The following is a 24047-nucleotide window of genomic DNA, read 5'->3' on the forward strand; positions in this document are numbered from 1 at the left end:
GCTGGAGAGCGATTGCTGACCGCCTTTTGGAAGCCCCGCTTGGGTGGATGCAGCGCAGCACCCAAATGCCTCCGGCATCCTTTGAGGTCCCCCATGGCCCTGCCAGCCTTCTGGCTTGGCCCCAGAGAGGTGAGGGAGCGCAGGGTGGGAGGATGCCGAGCAAAGGAGAATGCCATCGGTGTGGGTCCTGGCTGCTCCCCGCAGCTGTGGGGTGGGCCGTGGCCATCTGCATGGTGTGTAGGACACGGCCATGGTGGGGCAGGCTGGAAGAAGAGAGCGCCGCTCTGCAAAACGCCAGGAGGAAGCAACAAGGACCCCTCCCGCCCTGCCACTTGCCGAAGCCTGGGCTTCAACCAGGGACCTTTAGATCTTCAGTCTAACGCTCTCCCAGCTGAGCTACTTCGGCCCTGCCCTGAGAGCTTTTGTTCGCTCACAGCAGAGCCGTGCCAGAGCGGAGGCCAAGGCGCAGGAGGTGCCTGCAGCAAGCTGTATGTTGCCTGGACATTGCCGGGCTCTGGATGTCCCTGCTGACCATTGCCCAACTTGCTCTGCTCTTGTTCTCCAGGCACGGGTTGGATGGCACCTGCTGTGTGGGTGTGGGGGGCAATGCCTGAACCAGTCCTTGTTCTGCCCGCCGTAAAACTAACACACCTACAGGTCCTCCCTCGTCCGCAGAAATCCACCAATGTCCCCACAGGTGGCTTGACATGCCTCCAGTCATTGGGAATGCCCCAGGTCGGCCAACGGCAGCATCTCCAAAGAGCACTTTCCTCCCAAAGCCTCGCGTGGGGACTTTGCCCAGCCACGTTGGGCAGATCTCGAGAGGTGGAGATGCCGCAACCCAACATCTCTCATGGGCTTGTTGGACAGGAGAGGCTGTGAGGACCCCACAGGATAAGGGGGTGAGGCTGGAGAGCGATTGCTGACCGCCTTTTGGAAGCCCCGCTTGGGTGGATGCAGCGCAGCACCCAAATGCCTCCGGCATCCTTTGAGGTCCCCCATGGCCCTGCCAGCCTTCTGGCTTGGCCCCAGAGAGGTGAGGGAGCGCAGGGTGGGAGGATGCCGAGCAAAGGAGAATGCCATCGGTGTGGGTCCTGGCTGCTCCCCGCAGCTGTGGGGTGGGCCGTGGCCATCTGCATGGTGTGTAGGACACGGCCATGGTGGGGCAGGCTGGAAGAAGAGAGCGCCGCTCTGCAAAACGCCAGGAGGAAGCAACAAGGACCCCTCCCGCCCTGCCACTTGCCGAAGCCCGGGCTTCAACCAGGGACCTTTAGATCTTCAGTCTAACGCTCTCCCAGCTGAGCTACTTCGGCCCTGCCCTGAGAGCTTTTGTTCGCTCACAGCAGAGCCATGCCAGAGCGGAGGCCAAGGCGCAGGAGGTGCCTGCAGCAAGCTGTATGTTGCCTGGACATTGCCGGGCTCTGGATGTCCCTGCTGACCATTGCCCAACTTGCTCTGCTCTTGTTCTCCAGGCACGGGTTGGATGGCACCTGCTGTGTGGGTGTGGGGGGCAATGCCTGAACCAGTCCTTGTTCTGCCCGCCGTAAAACTAACACACCTACAGGTCCTCCCTCGTCCGCAGAAATCCACCAATGTCCCCACAGGTGGCTTGACATGCCTCCAGTCATTGGGAATGCCCCAGGTCGGCCAACGGCAGCATCTCCAAAGAGCACTTTCCTCCCAAAGCCTCGCGTGGGGACTTTGCCCAGCCACGTTGGGCAGATCTCGAGAGGTGGAGATGCCGCAACCCAACATCTCTCATGGGCTTGTTGGACAGGAGAGGCTGTGAGGACCCCACAGGATAAGGGGGTGAGGCTGGAGAGCGATTGCTGACCGCCTTTTGGAAGCCCCGCTTGGGTGGATGCAGCGCAGCACCCAAATGCCTCCGGCATCCTTTGAGGTCCCCCATGGCCCTGCCAGCCTTCTGGCTTGGCCCTAGAGAGGTGAGGGAGCGCAGGGTGGGAGGATGCCGAGCAAAGGAGAACGCCATCGGTGTGGGTCCTGGGTGCTCCCCGCAGCTGTGGGGTGGGCCGTGGCCATCTGCATGGTGTGTAGGACACGGCCATGGTGGGGCAGGCTGGAAGAAGAGAGCGCCGCTCTGCAAAACGCCAGGAGGAAGCAACAAGGACCCCTCCCACCCTGCCACTTGCCGAAGCCCGGGCTTCAACCAGGGACCTTTAGATCTTCAGTCTAACGCTCTCCCAGCTGAGCTACTTCGGCCCTGCCCTGAGAGCTTTTGTTCGCTCACAACAGAGCCGTGCCAGAGCGGAGGCCAAGGCGCAGGAGGTGCCTGCAGCAAGCTGTATGTTGCCTGGACATTGCCGGGCTCTGGATGTCCCTGCTGACCATTGCCCAACTTGCTCTGCTCTTGTTCTCCAGGCACGGGTTGGATGGCACCTGCTGTGTGGGTGTGGGGGGCAATGCCTGAACCAGTCCTTGTTCTGCCCGCCGTAAAACTAACACACCTACAGGTCCTCCCTCGTCCGCAGAAATCCACCAATGTCCCCACAGGTGGCTTGACATGCCTCCAGTCATTGGGAATGCCCCAGGTCGGCCAATGGCAGCATCTCCAAAGAGCACTTTCCTCCCAAAGCCTCGCGTGGGGACTTTGCCCAGCCACGTTGGGCAGATCTCGAGAGGTGGAGATGCCGCAACCCAACATCTCTCATGGGCTTGTTGGACAGGAGAGGCTGTGAGGACCCCACAGGATAAGGGGGTGAGGCTGGAGAGCGATTGCTGACCGCCTTTTGGAAGCCCCGCTTGGGTGGATGCAGCGCAGCACCCAAATGCCTCCGGCATCCTTTGAGGTCCCCCATGGCCCTGCCAGCCTTCTGGCTTGGCCCCAGAGAGGTGAGGGAGCGCAGGGTGGGAGGATGCCGAGCAAAGGAGAACGCCATCGGTGTGGGTCCTGGCTGCTCCCCGCAGCTGTGGGGTGGGCCGTGGCCATCTGCATGGTGTGTAGGACACGGCCATGGTGGGGCAGGCTGGAAGAAGAGAGCGCCGCTCTGCAAAACGCCAGGAGGAAGCAACAAGGACCCCTCCCGCCCTGCCACTTGCCGAAGCCCGGGCTTCAACCAGGGACCTTTAGATCTTCAGTCTAACGCTCTCCCAGCTGAGCTACTTCGGCCCTGCCCTGAGAGCTTTTGTTCGCTCACAGCAGAGCCGTGCCAGAGCGGAGGCCAAGGCGCAGGAGGTGCCTGCAGCAAGCTGTATGTTGCCTGGACATTGCCGGGCTCTGGATGTCCCTGCTGACCATTGCCCAACTTGCTCTGCTCTTGTTCTCCAGGCACGGGTTGGATGGCACCTTCTGTGTGGGTGTGGGGGGCAATGCCTGAACCAGTCCTTGTTCTGCCCGCCGTAAAACTAACACACCTACAGGTCCTCCCTCGTCCGCAGAAATCCACCAATGTCCCCACAGGTGGCTTGACATGCCTCCAGTCATTGGGAATGCCCCAGGTCGGCCAACGGCAGCATCTCCAAAGAGCACTTTCCTCCCAAAGCCTCGCGTGGGGACTTTGCCCAGCCACGTTGGGCAGATCTCGAGAGGTGGAGATGCCGCAACCCAACATCTCTCATGGGCTTGTTGGACAGGAGAGGCTGTGAGGACCCCACAGGATAAGGGGGTGAGGCTGGAGAGCGATTGCTGACCGCCTTTTGGAAGCCCCGCTTGGGTGGATGCAGCGCAGCACCCAAATGCCTCCGGCATCCTTTGAGGTCCCCCATGGCCCTGCCAGCCTTCTGGCTTGGCCCCAGAGAGGTGAGGGAGCGCAGGGTGGGAGGATGCCGAGCAAAGGAGAATGCCATCGGTGTGGGTCCTGGCTGCTCCCCACAGCTGTGGGGTGGGCCGTGGCCATCTGCATGGTATGTAGGATACGGCCATGGTGGGGCAGGCTGGAAGAAGAGAGCGCCGCTCTGCAAAACGCCAGGAGGAAGCAACAAGGACCCCTCCCGCCCTGCCACTTGCCGAAGCCTGGGCTTCAACCAGGGACCTTTAGATCTTCAGTCTAACGCTCTCCCAGCTGAGCTACTTCGGCCCTGCCCTGAGAGCTTTTGTTCGCTCACTGCAGAGCCGTGCCAGAGCGGAGGCCAAGGCGCAGGAGGTGCCTGCAGCAAGCTGTATGTTGCCTGGACATTGCCGGGCTCTGGATGTCCCTGCTGACCATTGCCCAACTTGCTCTGCTCTTGTTCTCCAGGCACGGGTTGGATGGCACCTGCTGTGTGGGTGTGGGGGGCAATGCCTGAACCAGTCCTTGTTCTGCCCGCCGTAAAACTAACACACCTACAGGTCCTCCCTCGTCCGCAGAAATCCACCAATGTCCCCACAGGTGGCTTGACATGCCTCCAGTCATTGGGAATGCCCCAGGACGGCCAACGGCAGCATCTCCAAAGAGCACTTTCCTCCCAAAGCCTCGCGAGGGAAGCTCCACGGGTGCGTGCGCACGTCCACTTGGTTGAGGTGGTCCCGAGGGTGTCTTGACACGTTCTGCCAAACGCTGATGGTGGAGGGCATCTCAGGAGTGTCGCGCACAGCCTGTCGTGATCAGAGTGGGACCCCTTGGCACGGGTCTCTCAGGACTTTGCCCAGCCACGTTGGGCAGATCTCGAGAGGTGGAGATGCCGCAACCCAAAATCTCTCATGGGCTTGTTGGACAGGAGAGGCTGTGAGGACCCCACAGGATAAGGGGGTGAGGCTGGAGAGCGATTGCTGACCGCCTTTTGGAAGCCCCACTTGGGTGGATGCAGCGCAGCACCCAAATGCCTCCGGCATCCTTTGAGGTCCCCCATGGCCCTGCCAGCCTTCTGGCTTGGCCCCAGAGAGGTGAGGGAGCGCAGGGTGGGAGGATGCCGAGCAAAGGAGAACGCCATCGGTGTGGGTCCCGGGTGCTCCTCGCAGCTGTGGGGTGGGCCGTGGCCATCTGCATGGTGTGTAGGACACGGCCATGGCGGGGCAGGCTGGAAGAAGAGAGCGCTGCTCTGCAAAACGCCAGGAGGAAGCAACAAGGACCCCTCCCGCCCTGCCACTTGCCGAAGCCCGGGCTTCAACCAGGGACCTTTAGATCTTCAGTCTAACGCTCTCCCAGCTGAGCTACTTCGGCCCTGCCCTGAGAGCTTTTGTTCGCTCACAGCAGAGCCGTGCCAGAGCGGAGGCCAAGGCGCAGGAGGTGCCTGCAGCAAGCTGTATGTTGCCTGGACATTGCCGGGCTCTGGATGTCCCTGCTGACCATTGCCCAACTTGCTCTGCTCTTGTTCTCCAGGCACGGGTTGGATGGCACCTGCTGTGTGGGTGTGGGGGGCAATGCCTGAACCAGTCCTTGTTCTGCCCGCCGTAAAACTAACACACCTACAGGTCCTCCCTCGTCCGCAGAAATCCACCAATGTCCCCACAGGTGGCTTGACATGCCTCCAGTCATTGGGAATGCCCCAGGTCGGCCAACGGCAGCATCTCCAAAGAGCACTTTCCTCCCAAAGCCTCGCGTGGGGACTTTGCCCAGCCACGTTGGGCAGATCTCGAGAGGTGGAGATGCCGCAACCCAACATCTCTCATGGGCTTGTTGGACAGGAGAGGCTGTGAGGACCCCACAGGATAAGGGGGTGAGGCTGGAGAGCGATTGCTGACCGCCTTTTGGAAGCCCCGCTTGGGTGGATGCAGCGCAGCACCCAAATGCCTCCGGCATCCTTTGAGGTCCCCCATGGCCCTGCCAGCCTTCTGGCTTGGCCCCAGAGAGGTGAGGGAGCGCAGGGTGGGAGGATGCCGAGCAAAGGAGAATGCCATCGGTGTGGGTCCTGGCTGCTCCCCGCAGCTGTGGGGTGGGCCGTGGCCATCTGCATGGTATGTAGGATACGGCCATGGTGGGGCAGGCTGGAAGAAGAGAGCGCCGCTCTGCAAAACGCCAGGAGGAAGCAACAAGGACCCCTCCCGCCCTGCCACTTGCCGAAGCCTGGGCTTCAACCAGGGACCTTTAGATCTTCAGTCTAACGCTCTCCCAGCTGAGCTACTTCGGCCCTGCCCTGAGAGCTTTTGTTCGCTCACTGCAGAGCCGTGCCAGAGCGGAGGCCAAGGCGCAGGAGGTGCCTGCAGCAAGCTGTATGTTGCCTGGACATTGCCGGGCTCTGGATGTCCCTGCTGACCATTGCCCAACTTGCTCTGCTCTTGTTCTCCAGGCACGGGTTGGATGGCACCTGCTGTGTGGGTGTGGGGGGCAATGCCTGAACCAGTCCTTGTTCTGCCCGCCGTAAAACTAACACACCTACAGGTCCTCCCTCGTCCGCAGAAATCCACCAATGTCCCCACAGGTGGCTTGACATGCCTCCAGTCATTGGGAATGCCCCAGGACGGCCAACGGCAGCATCTCCAAAGAGCACTTTCCTCCCAAAGCCTCGCGAGGGAAGCTCCACGGGTGCGTGCGCACGTCCACTTGGTTGAGGTGGTCCCGAGGGTGTCTTGACACGTTCTGCCAAACGCTGATGGTGGAGGGCATCTCAGGAGTGTCGCGCACAGCCTGTCGTGATCAGAGTGGGACCCCTTGGCACGGGTCTCTCAGGACTTTGCCCAGCCACGTTGGGCAGATCTCGAGAGGTGGAGATGCCGCAACCCAAAATCTCTCATGGGCTTGTTGGACAGGAGAGGCTGTGAGGACCCCACAGGATAAGGGGGTGAGGCTGGAGAGCGATTGCTGACCGCCTTTTGGAAGCCCCACTTGGGTGGATGCAGCGCAGCACCCAAATGCCTCCGGCATCCTTTGAGGTCCCCCATGGCCCTGCCAGCCTTCTGGCTTGGCCCCAGAGAGGTGAGGGAGCGCAGGGTGGGAGGATGCCGAGCAAAGGAGAACGCCATCGGTGTGGGTCCCGGGTGCTCCTCGCAGCTGTGGGGTGGGCCGTGGCCATCTGCATGGTGTGTAGGACACGGCCATGGCGGGGCAGGCTGGAAGAAGAGAGCGCTGCTCTGCAAAACGCCAGGAGGAAGCAACAAGGACCCCTCCCGCCCTGCCACTTGCCGAAGCCCGGGCTTCAACCAGGGACCTTTAGATCTTCAGTCTAACGCTCTCCCAGCTGAGCTACTTCGGCCCTGCCCTGAGAGCTTTTGTTCGCTCACAGCAGAGCCGTGCCAGAGCGGAGGCCAAGGCGCAGGAGGTGCCTGCAGCAAGCTGTATGTTGCCTGGACATTGCCGGGCTCTGGATGTCCCTGCTGACCATTGCCCAACTTGCTCTGCTCTTGTTCTCCAGGCACGGGTTGGATGGCACCTGCTGTGTGGGTGTGGGGGGCAATGCCTGAACCAGTCCTTGTTCTGCCCGCCGTAAAACTAACACACCTACAGGTCCTCCCTCGTCCGCAGAAATCCACCAATGTCCCCACAGGTGGCTTGACATGCCTCCAGTCATTGGGAATGCCCCAGGTCGGCCAACGGCAGCATCTCCAAAGAGCACTTTCCTCCCAAAGCCTCGCGTGGGGACTTTGCCCAGCCACGTTGGGCAGATCTCGAGAGGTGGAGATGCCGCAACCCAACATCTCTCATGGGCTTGTTGGACAGGAGAGGCTGTGAGGACCCCACAGGATAAGGGGGTGAGGCTGGAGAGCGATTGCTGACCGCCTTTTGGAAGCCCCGCTTGGGTGGATGCAGCGCAGCACCCAAATGCCTCCGGCATCCTTTGAGGTCCCCCATGGCCCTGCCAGCCTTCTGGCTTGGCCCCAGAGAGGTGAGGGAGCGCAGGGTGGGAGGATGCCGAGCAAAGGAGAATGCCATCGGTGTGGGTCCTGGCTGCTCCCCGCAGCTGTGGGGTGGGCCGTGGCCATCTGCATGGTATGTAGGATACGGCCATGGTGGGGCAGGCTGGAAGAAGAGAGCGCCGCTCTGCAAAACGCCAGGAGGAAGCAACAAGGACCCCTCCCGCCCTGCCACTTGCCGAAGCCTGGGCTTCAACCAGGGACCTTTAGATCTTCAGTCTAACGCTCTCCCAGCTGAGCTACTTCGGCCCTGCCCTGAGAGCTTTTGTTCGCTCACTGCAGAGCCGTGCCAGAGCGGAGGCCAAGGCGCAGGAGGTGCCTGCAGCAAGCTGTATGTTGCCTGGACATTGCCGGGCTCTGGATGTCCCTGCTGACCATTGCCCAACTTGCTCTGCTCTTGTTCTCCAGGCACGGGTTGGATGGCACCTGCTGTGTGGGTGTGGGGGGCAATGCCTGAACCAGTCCTTGTTCTGCCCGCCGTAAAACTAACACACCTACAGGTCCTCCCTCGTCCGCAGAAATCCACCAATGTCCCCACAGGTGGCTTGACATGCCTCCAGTCATTGGGAATGCCCCAGGACGGCCAACGGCAGCATCTCCAAAGAGCACTTTCCTCCCAAAGCCTCGCGAGGGAAGCTCCACGGGTGCGTGCGCACGTCCACTTGGTTGAGGTGGTCCCGAGGGTGTCTTGACACGTTCTGCCAAACGCTGATGGTGGAGGGCATCTCAGGAGTGTCGCGCACAGCCTGTCGTGATCAGAGTGGGACCCCTTGGCACGGGTCTCTCAGGACTTTGCCCAGCCACGTTGGGCAGATCTCGAGAGGTGGAGATGCCGCAACCCAAAATCTCTCATGGGCTTGTTGGACAGGAGAGGCTGTGAGGACCCCACAGGATAAGGGGGTGAGGCTGGAGAGCGATTGCTGACCGCCTTTTGGAAGCCCCACTTGGGTGGATGCAGCGCAGCACCCAAATGCCTCCGGCATCCTTTGAGGTCCCCCATGGCCCTGCCAGCCTTCTGGCTTGGCCCCAGAGAGGTGAGGGAGCGCAGGGTGGGAGGATGCCGAGCAAAGGAGAACGCCATCGGTGTGGGTCCCGGGTGCTCCTCGCAGCTGTGGGGTGGGCCGTGGCCATCTGCATGGTGTGTAGGACACGGCCATGGCGGGGCAGGCTGGAAGAAGAGAGCGCTGCTCTGCAAAACGCCAGGAGGAAGCAACAAGGACCCCTCCCGCCCTGCCACTTGCCGAAGCCCGGGCTTCAACCAGGGACCTTTAGATCTTCAGTCTAACGCTCTCCCAGCTGAGCTACTTCGGCCCTGCCCTGAGAGCTTTTGTTCGCTCACAGCAGAGCCGTGCCAGAGCGGAGGCCAAGGCGCAGGAGGTGCCTGCAGCAAGCTGTATGTTGCCTGGACATTGCCGGGCTCTGGATGTCCCTGCTGACCATTGCCCAACTTGCTCTGCTCTTGTTCTCCAGGCACGGGTTGGATGGCACCTGCTGTGTGGGTGTGGGGGGCAATGCCTGAACCAGTCCTTGTTCTGCCCGCCGTAAAACTAACACACCTACAGGTCCTCCCTCGTACACAGAAATCCACCAATGTCCCCACAGGTGGCTTGACATGCCTCCAGTCATTGGGAATGCCCCAGGTCGGCCAACGGCAGCATCTCCAAAGAGCACTTTCCTCCCAAAGCCTCGCGTGGGGACTTCGCCCAGCCACGTTGGGCAGATCTCGAGAGGAGGAGATGCCGCAACCCAACATCTCTCATGGGCTTGTTGGACAGGAGAGGCTGTGAGGACCCCACAGGATAAGGGGGTGAGGCTGGAGAGCGATTGCTGACCACCTTTTGGAAGCCCCGCTTGGGTGGATGCAGCGCAGCACCCAAATGCCTCCGGCATCCTTTGAGGTCCCCCATGGCCCTGCCAGCCTTCTGGCTTGGCCCCAGAGAGGTGAGGGAGCGCAGGGTGGGAGGATGCCGAGCAAAGGAGAATGCCATCGGTGTGGGTCCTGGGTGCTCCCCGCAGCTGTGGGGTGGGCCGTGGCCATCTGCATGGTGTGTAGGACACGGCCATGGTGGGGCAGGCTGGAAGAAGAGAGCGCCGCTCTGCAAAACGCCAGGAGGAAGCAACAAGGACCCCTCCCGCCCTGCCACTTGCCGAAGCCCGGGCTTCAACCAGGGACCTTTAGATCTTCAGTCTAACACTCTCCCAGCTGAGCTACTTCGGCCCTGCCCTGAGAGCTTTTGTTCCCCTCACAGCAGAGCCGTGCCAGAGCGGAGGCCAAGGCGCAGGAGGTGCCTGCAGCAAGCTGTATGTTGCCTGGACATTGCCGGGCTCTGGATGTCCCTGCTGACCATTGCCCAACTTGCTCTGCTCTTGTTCTCCAGGCACGGGTTGGATGGCACCTGCTGTGTGGGTGTGGGGGGCAATGCCTGAACCAGTCCTTGTTCTGCCCGCCGTAAAACTAACACACCTACAGGTCCTCCCTCGTCCGCAGAAATCCACCAATGTCCCCACAGGTGGCTTGACATGCCTCCAGTCATTGGGAATGCCCCAGGTCGGCCAAGGGCAGCATCTCCAAAGAGCACTTTCCTCCCAAAGCCTCGCGTGGGGACTTTGCCCAGCCACGTTGGGCAGATCTCGAGAGGTGGAGATGCCGCAACCCAACATCTCTCATGGGCTTGTTGGACAGGAGAGGCTGTGAGGACCCCACAGGATAAGGGGGTGAGGCTGGAGAGCGATTGCTGACCGCCTTTTGGAAGCCCCGCTTGGGTGGATGCAGCGCAGCACCCAAATGCCTCCGGCATCCTTTGAGGTCCCCCATGGCCCTGCCAGCCTTCTGGCTTGGCCCCAGAGAGGTGAGGGAGCGCAGGGTGGGAGGATGCCGAGCAAAGGAGAACGCCATCGGTGTGGGTCCTGGCTGCTCCCCGCAGCTGTGGGGTGGGCCGTGGCCATCTGCATGGTGTGTAGGACACGGCCATGGTGGGGCAGGCTGGAAGAAGAGAGCGCCGCTCTGCAAAACGCCAGGAGGAAGCAACAAGGACCCCTCCTGCCCTGCCACTTGCCGAAGCCTGGGCTTCAACCAGGGACCTTTAGATCTTCAGTCTAACGCTCTCCCAGCTGAGCTACTTCGGCCCTGCCCTGAGAGCTTTTGTTCGCTCACTGCAGAGCCGTGCCAGAGCGGAGGCCAAGGCGCAGGAGGTGCCTGCAGCAAGCTGTATGTTGCCTGGACATTGCCGGGCTCTGGATGTCCTTGCTGACCATTGCCCAACTTGCTCTGCTCTTGTTCTCCAGGCACGGGTTGGATGGCACCTGCTGTGTGGGTGTGGGGGGCAATGCCTGAACCAGTCCTTGTTCTGCCCGCCGTAAAACTAACACACCTACAGGTCCTCCCTCGTCCGCAGAAATCCACCAATGTCCCCACAGGTGGCTTGACATGCCTCCAGTCATTGGGAATGCCCCAGGACGGCCAACGGCAGCATCTCCAAAGAGCACTTTCCTCCCAAAGCCTCGCGAGGGAAGCTCCACGGGTGCGTGCGCACGTCCACTTGGTTGAGGTGGTCCCGAGGGTGTCTTGACACGTTCTGCCAAACGGTGATGGTGGAGGGCATCTCAGGAGTGTCGCGCACAGCCTGTCGTGATCAGAGCGGGACCCCTTGGCACGGGTCTCTCAGGACTTTGCCCAGCCACGTTGGGCAGATCTCGAGAGGTGGAGATGCCGCAACCCAACATCTCTCATGGGCTTGTTGGACAGGAGAGGCTGTGAGGACCCCACAGGATAAGGGGGTGAGGCTGGAGAGCGATTGCTGACCGCCTTTTGGAAGCCCCGCTTGGGTGGATGCAGCGCAGCACCCAAATGCCTCCGGCATCCTTTGAGGTCCCCCATGGCCCTGCCAGCCTTCTGGCTTGGCCCCAGAGAGGTGAGGGAGCGCAGGGTGGGAGGATGCCGAGCAAAGGAGAATGCCATCGGTGTGGGTCCTGGCTGCTCCCCGCAGCTGTGGGGTGGGCCGTGGCCATCTGCATGGTGTGTAGGACACGGCCATGGTGGGGCAGGCTGGAAGAAGAGAGCGCCGCTCTGCAAAATGCCAGGAGGAAGCAACAAGGACCCCTCCCGCCCTGCCACTTGCCGAAGCCTGGGCTTCAACCAGGGACCTTTAGATCTTCAGTCTAACGCTCTCCCAGCTGAGCTACTTCAGCCCTGCCCTGAGAGCTTTTGTTCGCTCACAGCAGAGCCGTGCCAGAGCGGAGGCCAAGGCGCAGGAGGTGCCTGCAGCAAGCTGTATGTTGCCTGGACATTGCCGGGCTCTGGATGTCCCTGCTGACCATTGCCCAACTTGCTCTGCTCTTGTTCTCCAGGCACGGGTTGGATGGCACCTGCTGTGTGGGTGTGGGGGGCAATGCCTGAACCAGTCCTTGTTCTGCCCACCGTAAAACTAACACACCTACAGGTCCTCCCTCGTCCGCAGAAATCCACCAATGTCCCCACAGGTGGCTTGACATGCCTCCAGTCATTGGGAATGCCCCAGGACGGCCAACGGCAGCATCTCCAAAGAGCACTTTCCTCCCAAAGCCTCGCGAGGGAAGCTCCACGGGTGCGTGCGCACGTCCACTTGGTTGAGGTGGTCCCGAGGGTGTCTTGACACATTCTGCCAAATGCTGATGGTGGAGGGCATCTCAGGAGTGTCGCGCACAGCCTGTCGTGATCAGAGCGGGACCCCTTGGCATGGGTCTCTCAGGACTTTGCCCAGCCACGTTGGGCAGATCTCGAGAGGTGGAGATGCCGCAACCCAACATCTCTCATGGGCTTGTTGGACAGGAGAGGCTGTGAGGACCCCACAGGATAAGGGGGTGAGGCTGGAGAGCGATTGCTGACCGCCTTTTGGAAGCCCCGCTTGGGTGGATGCAGCGCAGCACCCAAATGCCTCCGGCATCCTTTGAGGTCCCCCATGGCCCTGCCAGCCTTCTGGCTTGGCCCCAGAGAGGTGAGGGAGCGCAGGGTGGGAGGATGTCGAGCAAAGGAGAACGCCATCGGTGTGGGTCCTGGCTGCTCCCCGCAGCTGTGGGGTGGGCCGTGGCCATCTGCATGGTGTGTAGGACACGGCCATGGTGGGGCAGGCTGGAAGAAGAGAGTACCGCTCTGCAAAACGCCAGGAGGAAGCAACAAGGACCCCTCCCACCCTGCCACTTGCCGAAGCCCGGGCTTCAACCAGGGACCTTTAGATCTTCAGTCTAATGCTCTCCCAGCTGAGCTACTTCAGCCCTGCCCTGAGAGCTTTTGTTCGCTCACAGCAGAGCCGTGCCAGAGCGGAGGCCAAGGCGCAGGAGGTGCCTGCAGCAAGCTGTATGTTGCCTGGACATTGCCGGGCTCTGGATGTCCCTGCTGACCATTGCCCAACTTGCTCTGCTCTTGTTCTCCAGGCACGGGTTGGATGGCACCTGCTGTGTGGGTGTGGGGGGCAATGCCTGAACCAGTCCTTGTTCTGCCCGCCGTAAAACTAACACACCTACAGGTCCTCCCTCGTCCGCAGAAATCCACCAATGTCCCCACAGGTGGCTTGACATGCCTCCAGTCATTGGGAATGCCCCAGGTCGGCCAACGGCAGCATCTCCAAAGAGCACTTTCCTCCCAAAGCCTCGCGTGGGGACTTTGCCCAGCCACGTTGGGCAGATCTCGAGAGGTGGAGATGCCGCAACCCAACATCTCTCATGGGCTTGTTGGACAGGAGAGGCTGTGAGGACCCCACAGGATAAGGGGGTGAGGCTGGAGAGCGATTGCTGACCGCCTTTTGGAAGCCCCGCTTGGGTGGATGCAGCGCAGCACCCAAATGCCTCCGGCATCCTTTGAGGTCCCCCATGGCCCTGCCAGCCTTCTGGCTTGGCCCCAGAGAGGTGAGGGAGCGCAGGGTGGGAGGATGCCGAGCAAAGGAGAATGCCATCGGTGTGGGTCCTGGCTGCTCCCCGCAGCTGTGGGGTGGGCCGTGGCCATCTGCATGGTGTGTAGGACACGGCCATGGTGGGGCAGGCTGGAAGAAGAGAGCGCCGCTCTGCAAAACGCCAGGAGGAAGCAACAAGGACCCCTCCCGCCCTGCCACTTGCCGAAGCCCGGGCTTCAACCAGGGACCTTTAGATCTTCAGTCTAACGCTCTCCCAGCTGAGCTACTTCGGCCCTGCCCTGAGAGCTTTTGTTCGCTCACAGCAGAGCCATGCCAGAGCGGAGGCCAAGGCGCAGGAGGTGCCTGCAGCAAGCTGTATGTTGCCTGGACATTGCCGGGCTCTGGATGTCCCTGCTGACCATTGCCCAACTTGCTCTGCTCTTGTTCTCCAGGCACGGGTTGGATGGCACCTGCTGTGTGGGTGTGGGGGGCAATGCCTGAACCAGTCCTTGTTCTGCCCGCCGTAAAACTAACACACCTACAGGTCCTCCCTCGTCCGCAGAAATCCACCAATGTCCCCACAGGTGGCTTGACATGCCTCCAGTCATTGGGAATGCCCCAGGTCGGCCAACGGCAGCATCTCCAAAGAGCACTTTCCTCCCAAAGCCTCGCGTGGGGACTTTGCCCAGCCACGTTGGGCAGATCTCGAGAGGTGGAGATGCCGCAACCCAACATCTCTCATGGGCTTGTTGGACAGGAGAGGCTGTGAGGACCCCACAGGATAAGGGGGTGAGGCTGGAGAGCGATTGCTGACCGCCTTTTGGAAGCCCCGCTTGGGTGGATGCAGCACAGCACCCAAATGCCTCCGGCATCCTTTGAGGTCCCCCATGGCCCTGCCAGCCTTCTGGCTTGGCCCCAGAGAGGTGAGGGAGCACAGGGTGGGTGGATGCCGAGCAAAGGAGAATGCCATCGGTGTGGGTCCTGGGTGCTCCCCGCAGCTGTGGGGTGGGCCGTGGCCATCTGCATGGTGTGTAGGACACGGCCATGGTGGGGCAGGCTGGAAGAAGAGAGCGCTGCTCTGCAAAACGCCAGGAGGAAGCAACAAGGACCCCTCCCGCCCTGCCACTTGCCGAAGCCCGGGCTTCAACCAGGGACCTTTAGATCTTCAGTCTAACGCTCTCCCAGCTGAGCTACTTCGGCCCTGCCCTGAGAGCTTTTGTTCGCTCACAGCAGAGCCGTGCCAGAGCGGAGGCCAAGGCGCAGGAGGTGCCTGCAGCAAGCTGTATGTTGCCTGGACATTGCCGGGCTCTGGATGTCCCTGCTGACCATTGCCCAACTTGCTCTGCTCTTGTTCTCCAGGCACGGGTTGGATGGCACCTGCTGTGTGGGTGTGGGGGGCAATGCCTGAACCAGTCCTTGTTCTGCCTGCCGTAAAACTAACACACCTACAGGTCCTCCCTCGTCCGCAGAAATCCACCAATGTCCCCACAGGTGGCTTGACATGCCTCCAGTCATTGGGAATGCCCCAGGTCGGCAAACGGCAGCATCTCCAAAGAGCACTTTCCTCCCAAAGCCTCGCGTGGGGACTTTGCCCAGCCACGTTGGGCAGATCTCGAGAGGTGGAGATGCCGCAACCCAACATCTCTCATGGGCTTGTTGGACAGGAGAGGCTGTGAGGACCCCACAGGATAAGGGGGTGAGGCTGGAGAGCGATTGCTGACCACCTTTTGGAAGCCCCACTTGGGTGGATGCAGCGCAGCACCCAAATGCCTCCGGCATCCTTTGAGGTCCCCCATGGCCCTGCCAGCCTTCTGGCTTGGCCCCAGAGAGGTGAGGGAGCGCAGGGTGGGAGGATGCCGAGCAAAGGAGAACGCCATCGGTGTGGGTCCTGGCTGCTCCCCGCAGCTGTGGGGTGGGCCGTGGCCATCTGCATGGTGTGTAGGACACGGCCATGGTGGGGCAGGCTGGAAGAAGAGAGCGCCGCTCTGCAAAACGCCAGGAGGAAGCAACAAGGACCCCTCCCACCCTGCCACTTGCCGAAGCCCGGGCTTCAACCAGATACCTTTAGATCTTCAGTCTAACGCTCTCCCAGCTGAGCTACTTCGGCCCTGCCCTGAGAGTTTTTGTTCGCTCACAACAGAGCCGTGCCAGAGCGGAGGCCAAGGCGCAGGAGGTGCCTGCAGCAAGCTGTATGTTGCCTGGACATTGCCGGGCTCTGGATGTCCCTGCTGACCATTGCCCAACTTGCTCTGCTCTTGTTCTCCAGGCACGGGTTGGATGGCACCTGCTGTGTGGGTGTGGGGGGCAATGCCTGAACCAGTCCTTGTTCTGCCCGCCGTAAAACTAACACACCTACAGGTCCTCCCTCGTCCGCAGAAATCCACCAATGTCCCCACAGGTGGCTTGACATGCCTCCAGTCATTGGGAATGCCCCAGGTCGGCCAATGGCAGCATCTCCAAAGAGCACTTTCCTCCCAAAGCCTCGCGTGGGGACTTTGCCCAGCCACGTTGGGCAGATCTCGAGAGGTGGAGATGCCGCAACCCAACATCTCTCATGGGCTTGTTGGACAGGAGAGGCTGTGAGGACCCCACAGGATAAGGGGGTGAGGCTGGAGAGCGATTGCTGACCGCCTTTTGGAAGCCCCGCTTGGGTGGATGCAGCGCAGCACCCAAATGCCTCCGGCATCCTTTGAGGTCCCCCATGGCCCTGCCAGCCTTCTGGCTTGGCCCCAGAGAGGTGAGGGAGCGCAGGGTGGGAGGATGCCGAGCAAAGGAGAACGCCATCGGTGTGGGTCCTGGCTGCTCCCCGCAGCTGTGGGGTGGGCCGTGGCCATCTGCATGGTGTGTAGGACACGGCCATGGTGGGGCAGGCTGGAAGAAGAGAGCGCCGCTCTGCAAAACGCCAGGAGGAAGCAACAAGGACCCCTCCCGCCCTGCCACTTGCCGAAGCCCGGGCTTCAACCAGGGACCTTTAGATCTTCAGTCTAACGCTCTCCCAGCTGAGCTACTTCGGCCCTGCCCTGAGAGCTTTTGTTCGCTCACAGCAGAGCCGTGCCAGAGCGGAGGCCAAGGCGCAGGAGGTGCCTGCAGCAAGCTGTATGTTGCCTGGACATTGCCGGGCTCTGGATGTCCCTGCTGACCATTGCCCAACTTGCTCTGCTCTTGTTCTCCAGGCACGGGTTGGATGGCACCTGCTGTGTGGGTATGGGGGGCAATGCCTGAACCAGTCCTTGTTCTGCCAACCGTAAAACTAACACACCTACAGGTCCTCCCTCGTCCGCAGAAATCCACCAATGTCCCCACAGGTGGCTTGACATGCCTCCAGTCATTGGGAATGCCCCAGGTCGGCCAACGGCAGCATCTCCAAAGAGCACTTTCCTCCCAAAGCCTCGCGTGGGGACTTTGCCCAGCCACGTTGGGCAGATCTCGAGAGGTGGAGATGCCGCAACCCAACATCTCTCATGGGCTTGTTGGACAGGAGAGGCTGTGAGGACCCCACAGGATAAGGGGGTGAGGCTGGAGAGCGATTGCTGACCGCCTTTTGGAAGCCCCGCTTGGGTGGATGCAGCGCAGCACCCAAATGCCTCCGGCATCCTTTGAGGTCCCCCATGGCCCTGCCAGCCTTCTGGCTTGGCCCCAGAGAGGTGAGGGAGCGCAGGGTGGGAGGATGCCGAGCAAAGGAGAATGCCATCGGTGTGGGTCCTGGCTGCTCCCCGCAGCTGTGGGGTGGGCCGTGGCCATCTGCATGGTATGTAGGATACGGCCATGGTGGGGCAGGCTGGAAGAAGAGAGCGCCGCTCTGCAAAACGCCAGGAGGAAGCAACAAGGACCCCTCCCGCCCTGCCACTTGCCGAAGCCTGGGCTTCAACCAGGGACCTTTAGATCTTCAGTCTAACGCTCTCCCAGCTGAGCTACTTCGGCCCTGCCCTGAGAGCTTTTGTTCGCTCACTGCAGAGCCGTGCCAGAGCGGAGGCCAAGGCGCAGGAGGTGCCTGCAGCAAGCTGTATGTTGCCTGGACATTGCCGGGCTCTGGATGTCCCTGCTGACCATTGCCCAACTTGCTCTGCTCTTGTTCTCCAGGCACGGGTTGGATGGCACCTGCTGTGTGGGTGTGGGGGGCAATGCCTGAACCAGTCCTTGTTCTGCCCGCCGTAAAACTAACACACCTACAGGTCCTCCCTCGTCCGCAGAAATCCACCAATGTCCCCACAGGTGGCTTGACATGCCTCCAGTCATTGGGAATGCCCCAGGACGGCCAACGGCAGCATCTCCAAAGAGCACTTTCCTCCCAAAGCCTCGCGAGGGAAGCTCCACGGGTGCGTGCGCACGTCCACTTGGTTGAGGTGGTCCCGAGGGTGTCTTGACACGTTCTGCCAAACGCTGATGGTGGAGGGCATCTCAGGAGTGTCGCGCACAGCCTGTCGTGATCAGAGCGGGACCCCTTGGCACGGGTCTCTCAGGACTTTGCCCAGCCACGTTGGGCAGATCTCGAGAGGTGGAGATGCCGCAACCCAAAATCTCTCATGGGCTTGTTGGACAGGAGAGGCTGTGAGGACCCCACAGGATAAGGGGGTGAGGCTGGAGAGCGATTGCTGACCGCCTTTTGGAAGCCCCGCTTGGGTGGATGCAGCGCAGCACCCAAATGCCTCCGGCATCCTTTGAGGTCCCCCATGGCCCTGCCAGCCTTCTGGCTTGGCCCCAGAGAGGTGAGGGAGCGCAGGGTGGGAGGATGCCGAGCAAAGGAGAATGCCATCGGTGTGGGTCCTGGGTGCTCCCCGCAGCTGTGGGGTGGGCCGTGGCCATCTGCATGGTGTGTAGGACACGGCCATGGTGGGGCAGGCTGGAAGAAGAGAGCGCTGCTCTGCAAAACGCCAGGAGGAAGCAACAAGGACCCCTCCCGCCCTGCCACTTGCCGAAGCCCGGGCTTCAACCAGGGACCTTTAGATCTTCAGTCTAACGCTCTCCCAGCTGAGCTACTTCGGCCCTGCCCTGAGAGCTTTTGTTCCCCTCACAGCAGAGCCGTGCCAGAGCGGAGGCCAAGGCGCAGGAGGTGCCTGCAGCAAGCTGTATGTTGCCTGGACATTGCCGGGCTCTGGATGTCCCTGCTGACCATTGCCCAACTTGCTCTGCTCTTGTTCTCCAGGCACGGGTTGGATGGCACCTGCTGTGTGGGTGTGGGGGGCAATGCCTGAACCAGTCCTTGTTCTGCCCGCCGTAAAACTAACACACCTACAGGTCCTCCCTCGTCCGCAGAAATCCACCAATGTCCCCACAGGTGGCTTGACATGCCTCCAGTCATTGGGAATGCCCCAGGACGGCCAACGGCAGCATCTCCAAAGAGCACTTTCCTCCCAAAGCCTCGCGAGGGAAGCTCCACGGGTGCGTGCGCACGTCCACTTGGTTGAGGTGGTCCCGAGGGTGTCTTGACACGTTCTGCCAAACACTGATGGTGGAGGGCATCTCAGGAGTGTCGCGCACAGCCTGTCGTGATCAGAGCGGGACCCCTTGGCATGGGTCTCTCAGGACTTTGCCCAGCCACGTTGGGCAGATCTCGAGAGGTGGAGATGCCGCAACCCAACATCTCTCATGGGCTTGTTGGACAGGAGAGGCTGTGAGGACCCCACAGGATAAGGGGGTGAGGCTGGAGAGCGATTGCTGACCGCCTTTTGGAAGCCCCGCTTGGGTGGATGCAGCGCAGCACCCAAATGCCTCCGGCATCCTTTGAGGTCCCCCATGGCCCTGCCAGCCTTCTGGCTTGGCCCCAGAGAGGTGAGGGAGCGCAGGGTGGGAGGATGTCGAGCAAAGGAGAACGCCATCGGTGTGGGTCCTGGCTGCTCCCCGCAGCTGTGGGGTGGGCCGTGGCCATCTGCATGGTGTGTAGGACACGGCCATGGTGGGGCAGGCTGGAAGAAGAGAGTACCGCTCTGCAAAACGCCAGGAGGAAGCAACAAGGACCCCTCCCACCCTGCCACTTGCCGAAGCCCGGGCTTCAACCAGGGACCTTTAGATCTTCAGTCTAACGCTCTCCCAGCTGAGCTACTTCAGCCCTGCCCTGAGAGCTTTTGTTCGCTCACAGCAGAGCCGTGCCAGAGCGGAGGCCAAGGCGCAGGAGGTGCCTGCAGCAAGCTGTATGTTGCCTGGACATTGCCGGGCTCTGGATGTCCCTGCTGACCATTGCCCAACTTGCTCTGCTCTTGTTCTCCAGGCACGGGTTGGATGGCACCTGCTGTGTGGGTGTGGGGGGCAATGCCTGAACCAGTCCTTGTTCTGCCCGCCGTAAAACTAACACACCTACAGGTCCTCCCTCGTCCGCAGAAATCCACCAATGTCCCCACAGGTGGCTTGACATGCCTCCAGTCATTGGGAATGCCCCAGGTCGGCCAACGGCAGCATCTCCAAAGAGCACTTTCCTCCCAAAGCCTCGCGAGGGAAGCTCCACGGGTGCGTGCGCACGTCCACTTGGTTGAGGTGGTCCCGAGGTTGTCTTGGCACGTTCTGCCAAACGCTGATGGTGGAGGGCATCTCAGGAGTGTCGCGCACAGCCTGTCGTGATCAGAGCGGGACCCCTTGGCACGGGTCTCTCAGGACTTTGCCCAGCCACGTTGGGCAGATCTCGAGAGGTGGAGATGCCGCAACCCAACATCTCTCATGGGCTTGTTGGACAGGAGAGGCTGTGAGGACCCCACAGGATAAGGGGGTGAGGCTGGAGAGCGATTGCTGACCGCCTTTTGGAAGCCCCGCTTGGGTGGATGCAGCGCAGCACCCAAATGCCTCCGGCATCCTTTGAAGTCCCCCATGGCCCTGCCAGCCTTCTGGCTTGGCCCCAGAGAGGTGAGGGAGCGCAGGGTGGGAGGATGTCGAGCAAAGGAGAACGCCATCGGTGTGGGTCCTGGCTGCTCCCCGCAGCTGTGGGGTGGGCCGTGGCCATCTAAATGGTGTGTAGGACACGGCCATGGTGGGGCAGGCTGGAAGAAGAGAGCGCCGCTCTGCAAAACGCCAGGAGGAAGCAACAAGGACCCCTCCCGCCCTGCCACTTGCCGAAGCCCGGGCTTCAACCAGGGACCTTTAGATCTTCAGTCTAACGCTCTCCCAGCTGAGCTACTTCGGCCCTGCCCTGAGAGCTTTTGTTTGCTCACAGCAGAGCCGTGCCAGAGCGGAGGCCAAGGCGCAGGAGGTGCCTGCAGCAAGCTGTATGTTGCCTGGACATTGCCGGGCTCTGGATGTCCCTGCTGACCATTGCCCAACTTGCTCTGCTCTTGTTCTCCAGGCACGGGTTGGATGGCACCTGCTGTGTGGGTGTGGGGGGCAATGCCTGAACCAGTCCTTGTTCTGCCCGCCGTAAAACTAACACACCTACAGGTCCTCCCTCGTCCGCAGAAATCCACCAATGTCCCCACAGGTGGCTTGACATGCCTCCCGTCATTGGGAATGCCCCAGGACGGCCAACGGCAGCATCTCCAAAGAGCACTTTCCACCCAAAGCCTCGCGAGGGGACTTTGCCCAGCCACGTTGGGCAGATCTCGAGAGGTGGAGATGCCGCAACCCAACATCTCTCATGGGCTTGTTGGACAGGAGAGGCTGTGAGGACTCCACAGGATAAGGGGGTGAGGCTGGAGAGCGATTGCTGACCGCCTTTTGGAAGCCCCGCTTGGGTGGATGCAGCGCAGCACCCAAATGCCTCCGGCATCCTTTGAGGTCCCCCATGGCCCTGCCAGCCTTCTGGCTTGGCCCCAGAGAGGTGAGGGAGCGCAGGGTGGGAGGATGTCGAGCAAAGGAGAACGCCATCGGTGTGGGTCCTGGCTGCTCCCCGCAGCTGTGGGGTGGGCCGTGGCCATCTGCATGGTGTGTAGGACACGGCCATGGTGGGGCAGGCTGGAAGAAGAGAGCGCCGCTCTGCAAAACGCCAGGAGGAAGCAACAAGGACCCCTCCCGCCCTGCCACTTGCCGAAGCCCGGGCTTCAACCAGGGACCTTTAGATCTTCAGTCTAACGCTCTCCCAGCTGAGCTACTTCGGCCCTGCCCTGAGAGCTTTTGTTCGCTCACAGCAGAGCCATGCCAGAGCGGAGGCCAAGGCGCAGGAGGTGCCTGCAGCAAGCTGTATGTTGCCTGGACATTGCCGGGCTCTGGATGTCCCTGCTGACCATTGCCCAACTTGCTCTGCTCTTGTTCTCCAGGCACGGGTTGGATGGCACCTGCTGTGTGGGTGTGGGGGGCAATGCCTGAACCAGTCCTTGTTCTGCCCGCCGTAAAACTAACACACCTACAGGTCCTCCCTCGTCCGCAGAAATCCACCAATGTCCCCACAGGTGGCTTGACATGCCTCCAGTCATTGGGAATGCCCCAGGACGGCCAACGGCAGCATCTCCAAAGAGCACTTTCCTCCCAAAGCCTCGCGAGGGAAGCTCCACGGGTGCGTGCGCACGTCCACTTGGTTGAGGTGGTCCCGAGGGTGTCTTGACACGTTCTGCCAAACGCTGATGGTGGAGGGCATCTCAGGAGTGTCGCGCACAGCCTGTCGTGATCAGAGCGGGACCCCTTGGCACGGGTCTCTCAGGACTTTGCCCAGCCACGTTGGGCAGATCTCGAGAGGTGGAGATGCCGCAACCCAACATCTCTCATGGGCTTGTTGGACAGGAGAGGCTGTGAGGACCCCACAGGATAAGGGGGTGAGGCTGGAGAGCGATTGCTGACCGCCTTTTGGAAGCCCCGCTTGGGTGGATGCAGCGCAGCACCCAAATGCCTCCGGCATCCTTTGAGGTCCCCCATGGCCCTGCCAGCCTTCTGGCTTGGCCCCAGAGAGGTGAGGGAGCGCAGGGTGGGAGGATGCCGAGCAAAGGAGAATGCCATCGGTGTGGGTCCTGGCTGCTCCCCGCAGCTGTGGGGTGGGCCGTGGCCATCTGCATGGTGTGTAGGACACGGCCATGGTGGGGCAGGCTGGAAGAAGAGAGCGCCGCTCTGCAAAACGCCAGGAGGAAGCAACAAGGACCCCTCCCGCCCTGCCACTTGCCGAAGCCCGGGCTTCAACTAGGGACCTTTAGATCTTCAGTCTAACGCTCTCCCAGCTGAGCTACTTCGGCCCTGCCCTGAGAGCTTTTGTTCGCTCACAACAGAGCCGTGCCAGAGCGGAGGCCAAGGCGCAGGAGGTGCCTGCAGCAAGCTGTATGTTGCCTGGACATTGCCGGGCTCTGGATGTCCCTGCTGACCATTGCCCAACTTGCTCTGCTCTTGTTCTCCAGGCACGGGTTGGATGGCACCTGCTGTGTGGGTGTGGGGGGCAATGCCTGAACCAGTCCTTGTTCTGCCCGCCGTAAAACTAACACACGTACAGGTCCTCCCTCGTCCGCAGAAATCCACCAATGTCCCCACAGGTGGCTTGACATGCCTCCAGTCATTGGGAATGCCCCAGGACGGCCAACGGCAGCATCTCCAAAGAGCACTTTCCTCCCAAAGCCTCGCGAGGGAAGCTCCACGGGTGCGTGCGCACGTCCACTTGGTTGAGGTGGTCCCGAGGGTGTCTTGACACGTTCTGCCAAACGCTGATGGTGGAGGGCATCTCAGGAGTGTCGCGCACAGCCTGTCGTGATCAGAGCGGGACCCCTTGGCACGGGTCTCTCAGGACTTTGCCCAGCCACGTTGGGCAGATCTCGAGAGGTGGAGATGCCGCAACCCAACATCTCTCATGGGCTTGTTGGACAGGAGAGGCTGTGAGGACCCCACAGGATAAGGGGGTGAGGCTGGAGAGCGATTGCTGACCGCCTTTTGGAAGCCCCGCTTGGGTGGATGCAGCGCAGCACCCAAATGCCTCCGGCATCCTTTGAGGTCCCCCATGGCCCTGCCAGCCTTCTGGCTTGGCCCCAGAGAGGTGAGGGAGCGCAGGGTGGGAGGATGCCGAGCAAAGGAGAATGCCATCGGTGTGGGTCCTGGCTGCTCCCCGCAGCTGTGGGGTGGGCCGTGGCCATCTGCATGGTGTGTAGGACACGGCCATGGTGGGGCAGGCTGGAAGAAGAGAGCGCCGCTCTGCAAAACGCCAGGAGGAAGCAACAAGGACCCCTCCCGCCCTGCCACTTGCCGAAGCCCGGGCTTCAACTAGGGACCTTTAGATCTTCAGTCTAACGCTCTCCCAGCTGAGCTACTTCGGCCCTGCCCTGAGAGCTTTTGTTCGCTCACAACAGAGCCGTGCCAGAGCGGAGGCCAAGGCGCAGGAGGTGCCTGCAGCAAGCTGTATGTTGCCTGGACATTGCCGGGCTCTGGATGTCCCTGCTGACCATTGCCCAACTTGCTCTGCTCTTGTTCTCCAGGCACGGGTTGGATGGCACCTGCTGTGTGGGTGTGGGGGGCAATGCCTGAACCAGTCCTTGTTCTGCCCGCCGTAAAACTAACACACGTACAGGTCCTCCCTCGTCCGCAGAAATCCACCAATGTCCCCACAGGTGGCTTGACATGCCTCCAGTCATTGGGAA

General features: G+C 61.3%; 6 non-coding genes across 6 annotated transcripts; all 6 read right to left on the minus strand.

Annotated features, from left to right (window-relative positions):
* Positions 1 to 333: 333 nt before the first annotated feature.
* Positions 334 to 406, minus strand: TRNAF-GAA (transfer RNA phenylalanine (anticodon GAA)). Its single transcript has one exon. It is a non-coding gene; the product is annotated as a tRNA-Phe (tRNA).
* A 3555-nt stretch (positions 407 to 3961) lies between these two features.
* TRNAF-GAA (transfer RNA phenylalanine (anticodon GAA)) lies at positions 3962 to 4034 on the minus strand. Its single transcript has one exon. It is a non-coding gene; the product is annotated as a tRNA-Phe (tRNA).
* Positions 4035 to 5930: 1896 nt separating this feature from the next.
* Positions 5931 to 6003, minus strand: TRNAF-GAA (transfer RNA phenylalanine (anticodon GAA)). Its single transcript has one exon. It is a non-coding gene; the product is annotated as a tRNA-Phe (tRNA).
* A 1896-nt stretch (positions 6004 to 7899) lies between these two features.
* TRNAF-GAA (transfer RNA phenylalanine (anticodon GAA)) lies at positions 7900 to 7972 on the minus strand. Its single transcript has one exon. It is a non-coding gene; the product is annotated as a tRNA-Phe (tRNA).
* Positions 7973 to 10776: 2804 nt separating this feature from the next.
* On the minus strand, positions 10777 to 10849 carry TRNAF-GAA (transfer RNA phenylalanine (anticodon GAA)). Its single transcript has one exon. It is a non-coding gene; the product is annotated as a tRNA-Phe (tRNA).
* A 6586-nt stretch (positions 10850 to 17435) lies between these two features.
* On the minus strand, positions 17436 to 17508 carry TRNAF-GAA (transfer RNA phenylalanine (anticodon GAA)). Its single transcript has one exon. It is a non-coding gene; the product is annotated as a tRNA-Phe (tRNA).
* Between the last annotated feature and the right edge of the window lie 6539 nt (positions 17509 to 24047).

The sequence above is a fragment of the Rhea pennata genome, chromosome 24 (genome assembly GCF_028389875.1).
Source record: "Rhea pennata isolate bPtePen1 chromosome 24, bPtePen1.pri, whole genome shotgun sequence".
Taxonomy (NCBI): domain Eukaryota; kingdom Metazoa; phylum Chordata; class Aves; order Rheiformes; family Rheidae; genus Rhea; species Rhea pennata.